General features: G+C 45.2%; 1 long non-coding RNA gene across 1 annotated transcript in view; it reads right to left on the bottom strand.

The window, feature by feature from the left end:
- Window positions 1–201: 201 nt before the first annotated feature.
- LOC138454844 (uncharacterized) overlaps window positions 202–20324 on the bottom strand; it is a 52495-nt gene continuing 32372 nt past the window's right edge. Inside the window, exons 2-3 of the long non-coding RNA XR_011261505.1 lie at window positions 9714–9874; window positions 202–2135 (exon numbers count right to left, since the gene is read on the bottom strand). This is a non-coding gene — a long non-coding RNA (uncharacterized lncRNA). The remainder of the gene's footprint in view (window positions 2136–9713; window positions 9875–20324) is intronic.

Below are 20324 nucleotides of genomic sequence, written 5' to 3'. Positions count from 1 at the left end.
TCTAATAATTATACACACTTTTTAGTGGGAACCGCTTCACCTAAAATCCCACAATTTTAGGTATCTGTACGTATCATCATAGAGCATATTTTCATTAATTTTTAATGTTCCACCATATATACTTTTCCCATGATTCACATTTTCCTGTCTTTTCCGTCCCATACATGCTATGGACAGCCGCGATATCTTTTTTTTTTTCGATAATACTTTTTATTGGCATTTATAGATAACAAGAGCTTCATTCTTCTTAATGACATTTTACAAAGATATTGTGTAAGCAAACAAAAGTCAACTAGCCTCCACTGAGGCAAACAGGGATGGGGGGTTCGCCGGGGTATACCATGAGAGGGATAGCTGCAGTCTCGGGACATTGGTACAGGAGGTGCGGTCGATGATGACGGTGAGTTAGGCAGCAAATGTCACTAACTGGGAGTATCTAGGGGAAATTTCTCTACATAGTCTAGAAATGGGGACCAAACACTATAAAACGTATTTCTTTTGCTGAAGCGATATCTTGTTTTAAAGCCACAAAAATTACATTTAAATTGTAAAACTTTTACATTACTGCGTTGCCCGGTTATCAAAATAACAGCCTTAAAGTTTATGAATGAAAACAGTCTTTCAAGCCAAATGGGCTGGCCCTTTGTCCTCCAAATATGGTCATGTCTTTCCAGGCTACATACAACTGTCAGTTTAGCCCAGGGCTGCCATGGAGTTTCTCAGTTTGAGTGAATGGTAGGTGTCACTTCCAAAAGTAACACGTAGTGTCCCAGAATCTATTGTCTCAAGCTGGAGCACAGACACAAGTCTGACGAGCATGTGAGATGCATCCTTTTTGTCCATTCAGAGCTTCCAGATGCTGAAAGTAACACGTGGGTGTCCCAGAAATCCATGCGGCTCCTTTTGGGTGAACGCCACTCCTGTTGCCAGCACACAATTGTCCTTTGAAGCCATGCAACAAACCTGTTTGGCTGGTTCCCCAGTACAGCCAATGCATTTATTTACTTACTTATTTATTTAGTTTTCCTGAGCCCAAAAGGCAAGGCTGTTAGAATAAAACATTATATTATATTTTAACCAAACCCCCCCTTACATTTCTCGGCAAGGACAGGGCCTTATTCAACATTACACTTTTAAAACAGATATCTTTCTTGTGTGCAAAAGCCCATTTTGACACAGGGTGAATTCTACTGGGATGTGCCTTTTAAATTCAGTTTTCTCTTCCCTCTGGATTCCAAACATTGTTTGCAGCCCTAGTCAGTTTCTCTTACACATAAATCTGTTCAAGGCACAGGTCCACTGAAATTGACATATGCACAGAGAGTTAGGGTTTCTTTTGAAGCGTTTATTTTTTACATTTTGTAGCATAAAAGTCAAGTGTTTTTCCATCCGGCTGGGAGTGAAGTTTCTGGTGATTTCCCTGATCTTTCCTGACACAGCCTGTCATTCAGTGAGAAATGCTTTCTTTTGCTAAAGCACAACTGGCATATGGCTGGGTATAGTTGGGCCTCACTGGATCAGAACTGTATATTGTTTAACAGATGAAAGGAGCATCAGGGGGCATCATTTTAAATGTAAAATATTTCCTTTTTCAAGTGGAAATTCTGAGCTAGCAGCAAAGCAGCGCTGCTTCTAAATTTTCTTCTTTGGTGCACATAAGAAAACCCACTGGCAGCCTTTCTCGGTGTGCTCCCTGGTCCATCTTGCCCAGTAGGTGCTTAGCAAGACAGTGCAGCCATCATTTTATAACTGCAAAAGGCAGGTTTGATGCGAGGCAATGGTGCTCAAAGGAGCCAGTGCAGCTATTTTGCGGGTAACTGCTGAAGTGCAGCTTGGTGATGGAGGGGAATTCTGCTGAGTGGGTAAATGTACCCCACAAATCCCCCCCCCGACTATCCTGCGACTTCTTTTTGAGGGAGAGTAGGGCAAAGTGAAGTTCATCAGGTGGAGTCCCTCTTCCATCAGGGAGCGGTACGCAGCGATCCTCCTGTTGTCTCTCATTGGAGCGTGGAGCGACACCCACAGCTTTTCCTTTGGTCTTTCTTTGTGGTGTTGAGCGACCCCCCCCAGATATTCCTTTGGTCTTTTGTTTCCAAGTCCTCCTTGGTCTTTGAAGGGGCGGAACCAGTACAAATCTAGTGAATAAATCAGAACCGGTTACAACATTTTCCCACTGACTGCCTTCCCGGAAGGTTGACAGTAGTGGGACACACATGCATTACCATAATTAAAGTACGCAAGAAAATAACTACAAATAATTCCTCACAAGACACAGATAATTATGGATGTTTACTAGAATTTTTGGTGATAACCTTTTTGCACTGATAATGATGAAAAGTACTCCCTGTTAGATAGATATACCTATCAACCTAAAAAGGGACAGTAGGTCCACGGTAGGAGAGGCACTGCCAGCTTGATAGGTTAAATCGGTACTAGGATGAAACCATAACATACAGAAACCATATAAATAGTAGCAAACAAACAGAAACTTATGAGGAAAGTTTTTAATAAGTTCTGTCAGATATTCCAACACGTGTTTCGGCCCTTCCAGGCTCTTTTTCAAGGCAAAACTGATTAACCAATGTACATGAGAGAAATTGGTACCAAAAGACAACAGGCAATGTCATTATAAATTATAAATTGACCAAATTTAAATATACACACAAAGAAAAGCAAAAAACAAAATACAATCCAATACATAAGGGACCAGGTCATAGACAAAAACAATCAGATACGGAGAATCAAGGGTAATAAATCAGGCAGAAAAAAACACTCATTTTTTTCACAATAATGAATTAATAATGCATTAGTTACCAATTTAGATATATATGATTCAATTTTGTGGGATGGGAAACAAGTTGTTTGGAAACAAAAACCATACATTTCAAATTAGAACCTGGAATATGGCTTAAAAAACTCAAATCTTGTAACACCAAAGGAAGACATTGTGGTAGTGTTCTTAGTCTGATAATCACAGCTTCCCATAGCCAGAGCCCATTGGTATAGGTGCATAGTATGTTATTGCCAGAAAAGTGTAACACCCATGTGTTGTGCATAGGGGGATAGGTAGCTAAGGTCCAGACCCAAAGTGACCAAACAAATTCCTGCCCAACTAGTAGAATAATCAAATTCATAATAAAATACGAATGTATGTAGAGCAGAAAACAAAGCCTGACAGATATGAGCAAGGAATAAATAAGAATGGTTGGAACATAGCTGTCCAAAATAAATATCGTATGTATGTGGGACTGGCAAAATATCTGGCCTCAAATGGCTGGATGAAGACAGTTGCCCAATGGCACTTCCCAAAGATTATATATTCTAAAGGTAAAGAGAAAAAGAAAAGAGAGGGCTCACCCCGCATAAGGAAAATGCATTCCCATTCAGCCCCTATGCTAATTACGGCAGCGGGACATGTAACATCGATTGAATTGAGGAATGTCACCTGATATTTTATGCTGATCATTAGATGAGTGGCGAGTTCACAAATGGACCTTCTGCTGGATAGTGTCAGGTTTCTTGATTGTTGTGAAGAGTATGAGACCCCCGTCCGCAAGGATCACAGTGAGAGAATACAAGATTACTTCCTATGCGATCATTGAGGCCACAGGTGGGTAGTCCTCCAAGCCCGGAACCACGGAATGTTGATAACTCCAAGGCTGTGCAAAGGAAAGCTTTGGTTAGCAATCAAATGAGCACAGTACAACCAGAGAGACAGAATAAGGGTAAGTGCTTACCTAAGCTGGGAGTTGGTGTGGCCCTAAATCCTGTGCTTGGTGGTAGTTCCGTGGAAGGGGCACGTGAGCTGGTTTCCCCGATGGCAGTGGGGAGAGGAACAGTGGGCTGGGTGTGGACCCCAGCTTACCCGCCTGCAGCGAGTGAAGGAGAACCGGAATCAAAAGAACTTGATAACTCGATGAAGCAAGAAGACCAAAAACGCCAAGTCCATACAGGGCAATCCGAGGCAGTCCAGAGTACAAGCTGATGTCGGGTGATCTATCAAGGATGCAGAGCCAAAGAGCGTAACCAAAACAAGTCCGAGTAGAAGTCCTGAGTCGAAGAGCCGTGAAACAAGGTATCCTTAATGCCGTACAGAGTCCTCCCAAAAACAGCTGTGAAGCGCGGAACCGCGGGAGTTCAAGGCTTAAGTAGCAGCCGCTTCCGTGATCCGCGAGTGAGACAGGCAGGCACGTCACGTGACCCGCGAGGGCGACACACATGAGCGCTGGTTTCCGTCTTAGTGATCGCGGAAGCGGCTGTCTGCGCGCTCCATCCTGCAGATGCCGTCTGCGAGCACCATCCTGCAGACACCATGGAAGACGCCAGTGAAGGAGCGGGGATAACCCGCACTTGCGTGTATGGCCCCTGGGGTAAACCCGCTCACGTGACACCCTCCCACCGTGAGTGACAGGAAGTGAGGCTGTGGATAGTGTGACTGAAGTAGTGCGAGTGTTGCCTGAAGTAGTGCGAGTGTTGCCTGGCCTACGTACATGTGGGATGGAAAACGAGGGAAGCGTGACAGAGCCCCCCCCAAGGGCCCACGACCCATGGGCACAGAGGATTGTCCCTATGAAAACGAGAAACCAAACGAGGGGCATCGACATCCCTGGCAGTAACCCAGGAGCGCTCCTCGGGACCATAGCCCTCCCAATCCACCAGGTACTGCAAACCCCCCCTGTAAACACGGGAACCCAGAATAGGAGACACCTCAAACACATCCGGGGAGGAAGGGGAAACCGGGGAGCGAAGAAGGGTAGGACCAGGGCAAGGCTTGAGAAGGGACACATGAAAAACAGGGTAAAGGCGCCAAGAAACTGGGACCCGAAGGCGATAGGCCACAGGGTTGACCACCCGGGAGATCACAAAAGGAGCAACGAAACGGGGCAACAACTTGCGGCAACCCTGCAAATGTAGGTGATGAGACGAGAGCCAGACCCTATCCCCTACAGCAAACGAAGGGGCAGCGGAATGCTTCCGGTCCGCAGCAGCCTTCATCGAGGCCTGGGCTTCCCTGAGATGAAGCAAGGTCAGCATGTGGACGGCAGACACGTCTCTGATGCAAGAGGAGGCGGCCAGATTACCAGAAAGTGAGAAGTCGGGGACGGGCAGGATGTTAGGATGCTGCCCATACAAGGCATAGAAGGGAGAGAAACCAGTGGAGGAATGTACTGCGTTGTTGTAGGCAAAATCAGCCATATGCAAGACCCGAAACCAGGACTGTTGATGCTGAAGCATCAAACAACGCAGGTATGGTTAACCCTCTCAGTCTGCCCATCCGTCTCAGGGTGATAGGCCGAAGAATAACATGAATCGATCCCTACCAACTTGGTCAAAGTGCACCAGAACCGGGAGGTAAATTGGGAAAACCTGTCAGACACCAACACTGAAGGCAAACCAAAGAGACAGACGATGGACCTGAAGAACAACCCCGCCAAGACTGGAGCAGAGGGAATGCCCGAGCACGGAATAAACCGCACCATCTTGGTAAACGAATCTTGGTAAAGGCAGACCGTCCTGTACTACTAGATCCCAGTCTGGAAGCAAAGACGGGTGGGTAGAAGCCCATGTGCGGACCTTATCCAGGAGAGGTAGGGATGGGGTACAAAGACAGATAACGTTCTTCTTGTCTGGTAGGGTTTCGGGTTAGATAGGTAACGAGACCCCACCAGGAGAGCGAGACAAAGCATCAGCCTTTCCATGGACGGTACCAGGACGGTGAGTAATCTGGAAATCATATGCGGCAAAGAACAGATACCACCTGACCTGCCTGCTATTTACGCACTTTAGTGATGCCAGGTCACGGAGATTCGGATGATCCGAAAAGACTGTCACCCGGTGCCTAGCCCCTAGGAGGTGGTGACGCCAGACCTGAAAAGCCTCTTTAACAGCCAGAAGCTCCTTCTTGGTCACGGTATAGTGACATTCCGAGGGAGTGAATTTCCAGGAATGAAAGGCGACTGGATGCAGCCGTTCATTAGTGGGACACTCATGAGACAAGATCACCCCTAGGGCGAATGAGGATGCGTCCGCCTCAACTATGAAGGGCAATTCGGGGTCTGGGTGCTGAAGGACAGGAGCGTTGGTAAAGGCTGCTTTGAGGGTATCGAATGCAAGTTGCTGTTCGTCGGAACATTTGTATGGGACAAGAGGACTGGTCACGTTGGTGAGAGGTGCTGCAATGGAGGAAAACCCAGAGATGAACCTCCTATAGAAATTCGCGAAACCCAAAAAGGACTGCAACGCCTTGAGAGTGGTAGGGACCGGCCATTCTAATACTGCCTTGACTTTGGCATGATTCATAGCGAGGCCGTCAGCGGTGATATGAAACCCTAGAAACTCAATGTTGTCAGTATGAAACTGGCATTTTTCAGGTTTTACAAAAAGGGAAAACATGCGTAATCTTGTCAACACCTCCCTTACATGCAGGACGTGTTCCTCTTGTGAGCGTGAAAAAATGAGAATATTGTCCAAATAGACCACCATGACCACGTCCAGAATGTCACTGAATAGCTCATTCATGAAGCGCTGAAATGTGGCAGGCGCATTACAAAGGCCAAAAGGCATAACCAAGTATTCGTAAAGTCCGTAACGAGTGCAAAAGGCAGTTTTCCACTCGTCCCCTTTTCGCACGGGTACAAGATTGTACGCACCCCGGAGGTCTAACTTGGTATACACTGATGCATGCGTGAGGCGATCTAATAGGGGCGTGATCAGGGGTATTGGATACCGATTGTTCTTGGTGATGGAATTCAGGCGTCGATAGTCAACACATGGACGGAGGTCTCCCTCCTTCATCGGGACAAAGAAAATGTGTCTGGCAGTTGGGGATGAAGACGGGCATATGTGTTCTTTAAGTAGGGATTCCTGTATGTATGTCTTCAATGCCTATTCTTCCGTAGGAGAAAGTGAGTATATATGACCCGTTGGAACAACAGAACCACGTAATAACACAATGGGACAATCGTACACCCTATGGGACGGAAGGATTTCCGAGGACCCCTTATCAAACACATCCTGATAGTCCCGGTAGGCCTCTGGAACAGCCTCTGTTACAAGACCCACAATGTGTGTATCGGCCGTGGAGACCAGAGGTGTCTCTAAAGAGAGTTGTGTAATGGTGCTGAGGACTTGGGCTGGGGAACTCTCGCCAGGGGGTATCGAGAGGCAAAAGTCTTGACAGACATCTGATTCAAAGAGCACAGTACCTGTTTTCCAATTGATTAATGGGTTGTGCAGACGCAACCAAGGAATGCCCAGAATGAGACCATATTGTGGCATGGTTATTAAGTCAAAACTGATGGTCTCCTTATGTGTAGTTTGTATGACCAATGTGAGGGGCGCCGTCTGCTGTTTAACCGGACCAGAAATCAATGAGCTCCCGTCTATAGTTTGCACGGGTTCTGGTCGGGTCTTGGTGATGAGTGGGAGATTTAATGAGAGAGCCAAGGCGATATCCATATAATTTCCAGTGGCACCGGAATCAAGGATGACGGTAACTGGATGTGTAACATCAGTATGGGGTTGTAGTAGAGCATGTACCATAACGGGTCTGATGGTGCCAAAAGCAGGTACGAGGTCTGGGGAATGACAAAGAGTGCTCGATCCCGTCCCCGGGTCTATGATCGAGCCACCCGTAAACCCTGGGACTTAGGTTTCAGACGACGGGGACATTCTTTTACGAAGTGACCAACCAACCCACAGTAATAACAGGCATTGTCCACCCTCCTGCATTCCCTTTCTGTAGATGTAAATGGACTACAAAGCCCTCCGACTTGCATGGGTTCCGAAGTGGGCTCGGAGGTGGAGGGTGCCATAGAGGAGATGGGACCAGAGAACCCAGCTTCGGCTCTCCGTTCTGAACGTCTCGCATCGACCTGAAGAGCCAGATCCACTAGGTCAGGGAACAACATGGGCAAAGAGGGAACCACTCAGAGGGCATATTTCATGGTGTTGTTTAAACCCCTGTAGAACACAACGGCCCTCTTGCTTTCGGGCCTTGAAGTTTCGGCTGACAATTGATTAAATCTCGTGAGGTATTCAATGAGTGTCCCCTCACCCTGGTGTAGTTCTAACAGTTCTAAGTCCCGGGATTGGACCTTGTGGCGGGTGTCAAAGACTTGTGACATTTTGGCTACTAGCAGGGCAAAGTCATACAATGTAGGGCTATCATTCTCAAGAAGCGGGCTGGCCCAAGCAGCTGCTGTGCCAGATAAGTGAGATAACAAAAAAGCAGCCTTAGCGGTAGAATCGGGAAAGGCAGTGGGTCGGCGCAGGAAGTACGTGCAGTATTTGTTGGGGTCTCCCTGAAGCCTTTCAGGTGCGGCCAATGGAAACGGAGAGGGAAGAATCATGGGAGCGGGAGGGACTGGTCTCGGGGTCTGGGGCAATGGAGCGGGTGGTGCTGCGTCCCCGAACTCTGCATCTGCAGCTAAAGGATGGCGGGTACTCTGGATAGAATCCAGGCACTGGTTAAGGGCTGCGGTAGCCACGGGCATGTCTGCTCTTAGTACTGTGATCGCCTGAACCATAGCCGCCCTGGGGTCATCCGCGGAACCCTCCGTACTCTGAATGACAAAACTGGCTTCACAGTCTATCAGGTTTCTTGATTGTCGTGAAGAGTATGAGACCTCCGTCCCCAAGTATCACAGAGAGAGAATACAAGATTACTCCCTATGCGATCATTGAGGCCACAGGTGGGTAGTCCTCGAAGCCCGGCACCACAGAATGTTGATAACCCCAAGGCTGCTGCAAAGGAAAGCTTTGGTTAGCAATCAGATGATCACAGTACAACCAGAGAGACTGATTAAGGGTAAGTGCTTACCTAAGCTGGGAGTTGGTGTGGCCCTAAATCCTTTGCTTGGTGGTTGTTCCGTAGAAGGGGCACATGAGCTGGTTTCCCGGATGGCAGTGGGGAGAGGAACAGTGGGCTGGGTGTGGACCCCAGCCTACCCGCCTGCAGCGAGTGAAGAAGAACCGGAATCAAAAGAACTTGATAACTCGATGAAGCAAGAAGACCAAAAACGCCAAGTCCATACAGGGCAATCTGAGGCAGTCCAGAGTACAAGCCGAGGTTGGGTGATCTATCAAGGATTCGGAGCCAAAGAGCGTAACCAAAACACGTCCGAGTCCAAGAGCCGTGAAAAAAGGTATCCTTAACGCCGTACAGAGTCCTCCAAAAAACAGCTGTGAAGCGCGGAACCGCGGGAGTTCAAAGCTTAAGTAGCGGCCGCTTCCATGTCACGTGATCCGCGAGTGAGACGGGCAAGCGCATCACGTGACCCGCGAGGGTGACACGTGAGTGCTGGTTCCGTCTTAGTGTTCGCAGAAGCGGCTGTCTGTGAGCACCATCCTGCAGACGCCATGGAAAACGCCAGCGAAGGAGCAGGGAACCCCCGCACTTGCGTGTCTGGCCCCTGGGGTAAACCCACTGACGTGACACCCTCCCACCATGAGTGACAGGAAGTGAGGCTGTGGATAGTGTGACTGAAGTAGTGCGAGTGTTGCCTGAAATAGTGTGAGTGTTGCCTGGCCTAGGTACATGTGGGATGGAAAACGAGGGAAGTGTGACAGATAGATACGGTATAATACACTCATACAGGTAATACCCACAATGGGATTCCTGCAAATACAAAATATGTAGCCTCCATGTATATATGCACTGATAGTAAAATAATAAACAAGCATGCAGCGATATATCACTTGCATTAGCTTACCTGGTCATTCTTGTATCCGGTAGACTATTCCATGGTGTTAGCTCCAACACAAGCCTGTGTGGCACACAGTCGCGATTCCATGTATCTCACGGGAGTGACTACTTCCTCATATTACGTCCGTATTCAGGTCAAATGATGTGTCCCGATCATGTGATCCAACGCTGTGAGTAAAAACAGATCTATTAATCGGGCACCATTGTAGAAAGCTCAAAACATGTAGTAATAAATATTGAATGGTGTGCAAAAATATATATAATGCACTATATGTGAATGTCATGATTCCATATATGTCCATTGAGAAAGAATAAGAAAGAATAACGGGTACTCGCAAATTCGAGCACCTCACATGATACGATCATGTGATTCCGTGGAGTTGGGTTCTATAGGTTAACATTGTCTCAATAAAAAAAATACATTTAAAAGATGGACAGTTGTTACTAAACACCCGGGACTTGATGTATATGTAACTTCCTTATAAAAGGGAGGGGAAAATGGGGCAAAAGACCATGTGAATAATAAACGGATATCAAAAAAGGAAAAAATAGAAAAAATAATACTAAAGGAATAGAGCAAAAGTAGAAGATAGTTAAGAATATATGAGAATAGATGCAAAGAAAAGGATAAAAAATATATATACACACACACACACACACATTGGGGTTCCAAAGAGCCCCCCTGTACTCACAAAAGTAACAAGGAAAAATGTATATATAATTACACAATTTCATCTGTAAGAATATAGACAAAGCAGGAAGAGAGCAAATACAGAGGGTCAGGTATGTTTAGCCAAAAAGGATATTATATGTCATGCCGTTAGGTATGGGATCCAATTGGAACTGTACCGACAAGGCCGTACCACCCAAATTCTTGGTGACATCAAAGAAAAACATTCAGTTCATGATCTTTGTTTAATCCAAGCGTTGTACATCTAAGTTTGCAAATGGTCTGTGCCTCAAGTTGACGAAGTAATAATTGTCGATCTCCTCCTCTTGGATGAGCATGTGCTTGGAGCAGTCCAATAAACTGTATGTTCTTCACAGAATCCAATTGGTGATAGGTTTGCCAATGAATCACTAAAGGCAATTTAGGATCTTGACTATTGATGCGGATGCGAACACAAAGTTCTTTGACAAACACACAAGATTGCATATACTATATACTTTGATTTGCAATTGATGAAGTCACGTATCGGCAAATTGAGGCCATGGTGACAAGTAAAGAGATTTGTGGATGAAGTAAATTGACAGACATTACACATACCACATTTGTAAAACCCTATCAGTCTGGGCTTGAGCCAATTAATATGTTGAGACTGAGCAGGATTGAGTTCAAGAAACGAAGGACACAGTTGATTTTTAAGAGTCTTGTTTCTGGTAAATATCAATTTTGGATGTCTAGGGACGTAGGTTTTGAGATCCGGATCCAATTGCCATTGGTGCAAATGTCTGTTAAGAAACGTATAAAGACAATCGCTGTCCTGTGTATATTTAGTAATAAACTGCACCCCTTCTGGGGTTTTAGTACCCTTGGCCTTGGAGTGGGTAAGGATAGAATCCCTTGGGACCAAATTGGTTCGTTGTAGGCCTTTAGTAATACAAACAATAGTGTAACATCGTTCCGAGAACCTCTGCTTGATCAGAGAACACTCCCGTTCATATGCAACCTGAGAGCTACAATTTCTACAAGCACGATAGAATTCACCAAAAGGAATATTGTTGATAACAGAACATCTATGGCAACTATTTGCATGCAATATGGCATTCAAAGCAGTAGTTTTCCTGAAGGTTTTAGTATGTATGGCCTGATCAACAATATCGATCCTAAGATCCAAGAATAAAAGCATATTGGGGCTGGCATGTCCAGAAAATTCAATACCAAATGTATTATTGTTCAAGTAGTGTGTAAATGTTTGAAAGCGATCTGGCGTGCCACTCCAAATTAACAAGACATCGTCTATATACCTTTTACAAATTACAATTTCTGATGCAAATTCATGTGTCCCAAAGATATACTTGTGCTAAAAAAAAGCCCATAAAGAGGTTGGCCAATGATGGAGTGTATTTAGCTCCCATGGCCACCCCCTTTGTCTGCACATAATATTGTTGATTGAAAATGAATTGATTATGTTCCAAAGTAAATGCCAAAAACTCCTTAATCATTGGGATATGTTGCGTATATGAGGCTGAGTGATTGCGAAAAATGAAGTCATTGGTGTCAAGTGCCAGATTATGTTGAATTGGTGTATAGAGTGCTTTCACATTGAAACTTGCCAAATAATAATGAGATCGCCACTCAACAGATTTCAAAATAAGAAGTGTCTGTGTTGAATCTCAAAGGTAAACAGGTAATGTCAGTACAATATCCTTAATGGTGGTATCAATGTATTGTGAAAGACCCTCAGTGGCCCATCCCAGGCTACTCATAATTGGTCTTACTTGGGGTAATCTAGTAAAATCTGTATGGACTTTCAGGAGAAAGTACATAGTGGGAACCACCGGATGTGGTCAGAACAAGAAGTCCCTTTCATTGGGCCTCATTACGACCCAGGCGGTAAGGGGTTTACGGCAGCGTTAACAGCGCCGACCCTTACCGCCTGAGTACGAGGTCCCTTAGCGCCATGGCGCTTTTAACACCTGCTTTTAGCAGGTGTTAAAATCCATGGCGCTAAGGGACCATGGAGTTAATTACGCCACCGTAAATTACGGAGGCGTAATTAACGCCTTCCCCACTCCCATTATGCCCTATGGGGCAAAAATGGGGAAGGGTAAATGGGGATTGGGGACTTACCGCCCCGCCAAGGTCGGAATGGGGCGGTAAGTCCGCCAACCACCATGGCGTAAACGTAGTTTACGCCATGGTGGTAAAGTCACGGCCCAGGCGGTAACTTACCGCCTGGGTCGTAATGAGGCCCATTGTCAGTTACCATCCCACGTGAATGCCATTCTTGAATGAGGGTCTTAAGACTCAGAACTGTTTATATAGTAGGGTTTCCCGGAAGTAATTTGTAACTATCTGGGGTTGTAAGATGTTCATTAGTTATACTGATATAGTCATGAGTGTTTAAAATGACTATATTGCCACCTTTATCCACCATTTTGATAACAATGTCTTTGTCTTTAGCTAAATTAGTGAGTGCTGTTATCTCCGAAGGTGTTAAGTTAGATTAAAAGCTACCTGACCCAGTTCTTTGATGATCCATATACTGATGTATGTCCTGAGATACAGCCTGGTAAAACGTGTCAATCACATTCTCATTAGGTGAGGGTGGAACAAATTTAGACCTGTGTTTGTATTCTAAAAGTTCAAGATTGTGCTGGTGTATTCCCAAATCCTGTTGTAGTGGTATCGATGAAAGAGGTGACTCATCAGTGAGTGACATGATAAGCTGAGTGTCTTCAATATCTGCTATAGTTAGGCTACTGACTGGTTCCTTAACCTGACCGGGAGAGAACATTTTGACTTGGTTATGAGCTTTCTAATGAATTTATACAAATCATTCTGAAAATCAGTTAGATCCGACTGACGACTAGGTGAAAAAGACAAACCTTTATTCAGAAAGGACAACTCTGATGTGGACAGTTCTTTACTTGACAAATTGTACACTATGTTTTGAGGAAGGATTTGGATTTGAGATTCCTGTAACTGAACCGAGTCAGCCATGTGTTAGCATTTCTCCCTGTATCTGACCCTGGATCCTCTTCCTCTTCTTCCTCAGAAGATGTGGTGGGAGTTGAGGTAGTTCGCCCTAAAGGGACACTAAAATGAACTTGTTTATTCAGATAGGTAGCAGGATTGGAAACATTACACTTCTTATATTGTTTTATTTCAGCCAAAAAAAACTCCTACAATGTGTTAGAATGGGGGTAAGGCTGTCCCCCCTATCAGTTGTCATGGGTTGGTCCTCTTCGGATTCCACCTCAGATGAGAGTGGGGTCAGAGTAGGTGTTTTTACTGCACAACTAATATTATCATGGTCAAATTTAGCCTGGAAAGTATATACTCGATCATTATTATAGTGTCTTTTGTTACGAAAGAATTTACGGAATTTACGTATTTTAATTTCATCTTGATACTCCTTAAGTAACAAGTGCATTTTTTCATAGTTTTTGCCTTTAACAGCAATGGGATTACTCATGGCTTCAATTTCTTTTTTCTGAGTCTCGATTTGAGAAGTAACCCATTCATGTTCCCGTTCTGCATGTGTCAATAGTAATTTAAGCATCCTTTCTGAACTGAGGGTGAGATTTTCTTCCCACTCTTGAGCAAGATCTTGATCATCATTGTGGGTAAAATCAGGGAAAATAAGAATAAATAGGCCCCTTGGAACCATACTATGTTTAATGTAGTTGACCAATGAGACCTTTTCCAAGTATTTGTTCATTTCTAGCTTCAAAAGGCGTTCTAATCTCAAGAATGTATTCGCTAATGTTTCAGTTCATTGACTATTACGGGGAAAAGCATTACCAGGACTTCCCTTAGTGGAGAACAGGGCCAACCTATCTCTTTCACAATTGAGAAGATAGTCTGCCATGCTAGTGTATGAAGTAAATAAATATGAGTTACAAACCCAGCAAAGCTCCACCCGGAAAACTAAAGCACAAAATAAGTTTGAGCTATACCGGGTAATGAGAGCACTTGGGTGAAGAAAATCAACCTGGGAGCACCAAAAGGTAGTAATGATGCTAGCTGCTGCACCCTTGTGGAACTCGTAGGTACCTCCACCCTACTGCAATGAACAGAAAACGGACAGTAGGTCTACGTATGGAGCGGCGCTGCTAGCTTGATAGGTTAAATCGGTACCAATGAACCTACCTGTCCCCTTCTGGTTCTTCTTTTTCTTGTTCTAATTCTCCAGATGTCTCCTCTATTTGACTTTCTCTTGTCTCCTCAATCAGCTGCAAATTGTGCCTAGGGTGACAACTCTTTAGCTGATTAATATGGACCCATTTCTCTTCTGTCAGCTCTCCTTTGGGGATGCGGATTCATGAGTTGCAAACTCACCAAAGCTCCACCCAGAAGACTAAAGCACAAAATAAGTTTGAGGTATACCGGGTAATGAGAGAACTTGGGCAAAGAAATTCAACCTAGTAGCACCAAAAGGTAGTAATGATGCTAGCTGATGGACCCTTGTGGAACTAGTAGATACCTCCACCCTACTGTAATGAACAGAAAAGGGACAGTAGGTCCATGTAGGAGAGGCGCTGCTATCTTGATAGGTTAAATCAGTACCTATGAACCTACCTGTCCCTTTCTGGTTCTTCTTTTTCTTGTTCTCATTCTCCAGATGTCTCCTCTATTTGACTTTCTCTTGGCTCCTCAATCAGCTGCAAAGTGTGCCTAGGCTGACAACTCTTTAACTGATTAATATGGACCCATTTCTCTTCTCTTAGCTTTCCTTTGGGGATGCGGATTCTGCATGTAACACATGAAATTTTATCTACAATTTCAAAAGGTCCATGCCAGCTGAGGAGAACATTTCGATCCTTTGTCTGGTTCCTTTGGAAATTGTACAAATACACCCTGTCTCCTACTTGTATTCCTTTTTGGTTGTTTTTAAGATTCTCAAAATATTCATGAGTTGTGGAGGCGTTTATCAGTGTCTGCTCTTGTGTTCTATAGAGTAGATGCTGAGGTAGCACCATCCTTCACCCAGTCATTAGCTCACATTGAGACATCTTGGTTGCAGAAGATGGGGTAGATCTGATGGCCATCAGGACAAGCGGTAATCAGATGTCCCAACGTGGCCCAGAATCCACCACAATTTTTTTTAGAATCCTCACAACTGTTTTATTGTACCTCTCAACTCCCCCACTAGAGGACTGCAGCATGCAATGTGAACTTTCCTTTTTACCCCAAGTATCTCCCACATCTTTGTCATCACTTTGCTGGTGAAGTGACTTGCTTAGTCTGACTCAATCCTTTGGGGTAGGCCATAACGTGAGAAGATGTCGTCGATCATCAGGGCTACTGCTGTTTCTGCCTTGCAATTTGCAGCTATGAGACATTCCACCCATTTGGTGAACAAGCATGTTACTGTTAACATCTACTTGTTCCCCCTAGAGGAGCGACTCACAGGCCCGATGAAATCTACTTATACATCTGACCAAGGCAGTGTCACCCCCCTCTTCTGCAGGGGAGCACGGTGTGTGAGTGAAGTTGGCTGAAATTGTGCATACACAAGACACCCCTTCAAGTATTGGTCGAGGTCCTGTCCCATGTGTGGCCAGTATGCAGCCTCCAGCAAGATTTCTAGAGCAGTGTGAAACCCCTGATGACCAGCTGTGGCCATGTCATGGGCGTGACTTAGCATCAGGCTACGGAATGAGGTAGGTACCACCCACTGGTCACAATCAGAGATGGATCTCCTTACCAACAAACCCTCTTGGAGAACATTTTGGGACATTTCATCAACACCCTGAGGTCCTCTTCCCAATATAATCAGTATCCATCAGAGGAAAGTTCTCAGGATCCTCAATGTGTTGATAACATTTCCCAATAATCGGATCCCCTTTTTGTGCCGTGATTAAATCAGCATCTGGGGTCTCCTTACTCCACTGGGCAGTTGGGAGTTCATTGTGAGCATTTGTCTGGGACCTAGTGACAGCAGTGACCTGGATTTCCCCCAACAGGGACTCGATCTCAAGGAGATCCCACTGGATGGCTCCGGTTTTGGCAAGCTGATCAGCTAGGTCGTTTCCAGTTTTGTCTGGCCCCTCTATTCTGGAATGACCCTTAATCTTTTTCCAATAGATGGTCATCCCATTAGAGGTGACCAGATCATCAATATTTTGTATTAGCTTGCCATGTTTGAGTGGTCTGTTATTAGCACACAGCTTGCCTCTGGTTTTCTAATTAACAGGTGCTCCATGAACCCGTTCCGGAAATAATCTGAATAGGTGATTATGACCAGTTTGTGGAGTTGGTGTTGGACGGCAGTGAGGAATGAACTGCCATCAACTCTGCCACCTGACTACTGCAGGGACCGATTATGTACCCAGCACAGGGTTCCAGGGCATCATTCACCTAGGCATTCCCAACACCAGCCACCAGTTCCTTTTCCCCATTGTTGTCAACATAGTAGGAGCACCCACCACATAAACTGTGGCCATTCCCTGGCACTTGTCTTCTTCATAGACTTTGTGCGGGGAATTCCGGTATGCCTACATGTTGTCCTGGGTTTTAAGACTTTCGTCCTCGAGACAGTTTTCTCTGGCACAATCATGCAAGTCAGCCAGACCTTGCGCGAGGGGACTCTTCTTGTTTTGTCCATATCTGACCTCCACAGCAAAGCCTTCCATTGACAGAAACCAGAAAGTAATTCTGGAATTACTCACATTTCCGGCCAGTATTCTGTCACTTTGGAGGTATTACAAAGGCTGGTGTGGAGTCTTCACTATGATGTGTCTCCCTGGATGAACGGGCAGTAATTTTTCAATGCCCACACCATTGCCAGGAGTGCCTTCTCACAATCGTTGAATTTTTCCTCCACAGAGGATAAAGTCTTGCTTGCATAGGAGATGACTTTGTTGACCTTGTCATGCTTTTGATACAATACTGCAGTCAAGCATGTATTCGAGAACCCTGTTTCCAAGAAGAAATCCTTGTTTTTGACAGGTTAAGCTAGATAAGGCGCTTGTGAGAGACTTCCTTTGAGTTGTTTTACTGCTTTGGCTTGTTCTGGACCCACTCCCACTTGACCCCCCCTTCAACAGATGGATCAGGGGTCTTGTGGCCTCTGCGTAATCCTCAATGAACTTCCTACTGTAATTAGTCAGTCCAAGGAGGCTTCTTAGCTCAAGCACAGTTGTGGGGTCTTTCAGTTTTAGGAGTGCTTCCACTTTCTTCTCCTGGGGACAGAGACCCTCAGGAGTTACTTCATGTCCCAAGAAGTTGACACGGGTCCTGCACCAATGTGCCTTTTGAAAGGACATATTTGCTCCGGCAACCCTTAACTGGGTCAAAACATAACTGATTTCCGCTATGTGTTCCTCCACAGTTGAGCTTTTTATCAAGACATCATCCACATAGGCCAGGTTACCCCTTTCACCCAAGTCAGGCATGGCCTTGTGTAGGAATATGTTGAATTTGTTGCCGGAGTTTATGTATCCGAAGGGAGTGCAGGTTCACGTGTACTGCTGCCCCCGAAGGTAAAGGACAGCTTATATTGGTCCTCCCTGCTGACGGGCACGGTCCAGTATCCATTTGTCAGGTCGATAGCAGTGTATAACTTTGACCCCTGGATCTGGGCCAGCCCTTGCTCAATGTAGGGGAGAGGCCATCAGGACATGTGGACCCGTTTATTTAGCTCCCTAAGGTCTGCGCAGAGTCTCCATTGGCTATTTGGTTTTAAAATACCCAGCACCAGATTATTAAAGGTGCTGTGGACTGGACGAATTATCCCACGGGACTCAAGATTTTTGATTATTTCCATAAGGGACTCCATGGATGCAGGAGGCAAGAGATATTGCTTCACAAACACAGGAGTCATTCCAGTGTCCGTGGGAATTGAGGTTGTATGTATCTCGGTGCAACCACAATCGTACAAGTCCAGAGCAAAGATATCTTGGAAATCTAAGAACACCTGCTTCAACTTTTGCTTTTGCTCCGGATTCTCACATGTATCAGCTAGGTTGACCCACTCTACAACCATTTTCCTGAAGCCTGGAAAGATTTCAGGTTTTGCTATGTTAGCGGCCACCTCCAATTGGATGGAGAGGTCTCTGGTTAGAGTATTGACCGGGACAGAGGGTTTCAGGTGGGAGAGGCAGTTTTTGTGGACCTGGAATATCACCTCATCCTGCCTGATATCACAAGTCACCTCTTCCTCCCCGTAAGGGCAGGAAGAGTACACCAGGAAATTCACCCCTTGCTGGGTGAAGATCCTGTCTGGTGGTATATCATTGTCACTGTCATTGTCAAAGCAGTCATTGGGGATTGGTCCTATCAGTTTGTTTGCTAGATCCATGGAAATATGTTGGTTATCAACTGCCATTCCAATGTTGGTGCCTGCGCCCAGAGTGATACTCTTAGGGTCGCTGTTATCCATCAATATTGGAATGGTGTTGTGTTCTACATTGACTAATGGTGTTGGGTTTAACCCCAACCCCTGCTGTTGGAGATGGACATTGATATGTACATAGGCGTCAGGATTTTGCAGTTTCTGTCCTCTTTTAATTTTTAATTCAAGTGGGAATTGTCAGGTCCATCCTGGGATGGTGACCTCCTCTCCAATTTAAACTTCAACCACATAGGGCAGCAATTAGGCTGACCGAAATGCTTTTTCTGAATCATCAAAGCCCATGCGATTGCCCCCTAGTCGGGACCAGGCCTTGTAATTTATCAGGTCCAAATGAATTGCAAACCAATTGAGAATGTCACTGCCTAAATTGAATGCAGCAGGGACCTCTCGCACGACCCAACAATTATGTTCTATGCTTTTGTCACCTATAAATATTTTAAGCATACACCTGCTAGGCAGGAGATGTTTGAAATTGGGAGTTTCCAGGCCCATTTCCCACTTATCGATCAATTTAAATGTGGGAATGGGTGAATCTTTTGGGAGCTTTCTGAACATGGCTTCGCTGATGAAGCTCTTTCTGTTGTTCACGCACACTCGGGTGAGAACAGACTCCTTCCCCTCATTTAACTGAGTATGGAGGAACAACTGTTCTCTAATTTTCTGAATGTCAGCTAAACTTTGAGCTGGTTTCTCATCACTTTTGACTATCGAATTGGGATTTTCAGATTGTGAATCAGTATAAAATTTCAAAGTATTTCCTTCCAGTGTGGAATGCCACTTAAAACTGGAAGAAAGGTTGATTTTTCATGAATGGAGAGGAGTTCCCCTCACCAGTTTGTTGTCCTAAATCAATTACTGTAACGTCAGGTATTTGATTGTTTTGGAAATGAAACTCAATATGATCAGATTTCTGTTCAACCATGTGGCATGTGCCATTTAAACAAACATGGTTGACACTCTGTTTTAGTTTTATTGGCCTGTTAGTCTGAGTCCAGAGTACCATGTTCACACATCTATTAGGGGAGACTATGACCGGGTGTTTCACCTTATGTCGCCCAATTTTTATTTCCAAATCTGCAGTCCCCTCAACAGGAATTTTATTCCTGTGGAAGTTCTGGAGTTGTCCAGGAAGAGGGGTGGGAGGGATCTGGTGTCTCGCCCCCCTTCCTGAATATATCTGCTCAAAAGCCTTTTTTGACAGAAAAGTGGCTTGGGATCCAGTATCCACTAGTGCAGAAAATGCACATTTCCCTTGCACTCGCATTTTGGACTCCGACACGGTGGAGTTTTGGGCAATTTTCTGTGACGGAGTCTGGGAATCTGTAATAAACATTTTGCATTCTGAAATAGATGGGATTTCGGAATCCCTTTTTTCCCATAGCTCTCTGCTGGCCCCTTTTACCTGGAGGCAGTCACTAGGACCATTTTGTGGGGAGGATCCTTCCTTTACAATTTTTTTTTCAGAATGGCAATTCTGGGGTTCAGGGATGGGTGACTCTGAACCAGTCCCCATACCCACCCAGTCTTCATTCAGATCTCTTGGGACCCATTTTTCTTTGGGGAGAATTCCCTCATTCATGAAGGAGAAGATT

Source organism: Ambystoma mexicanum, chromosome 1p (assembly GCF_040938575.1).
Source record: "Ambystoma mexicanum isolate Mex_15411 chromosome 1p, UKY_AmexF1_1, whole genome shotgun sequence".
Classification (NCBI taxonomy): Eukaryota; Metazoa; Chordata; class Amphibia; order Caudata; family Ambystomatidae; genus Ambystoma; species Ambystoma mexicanum.
Note: the sequence above shows the minus strand (reverse complement) of the source record. Positions and strands in the feature narration are given on the sequence as shown.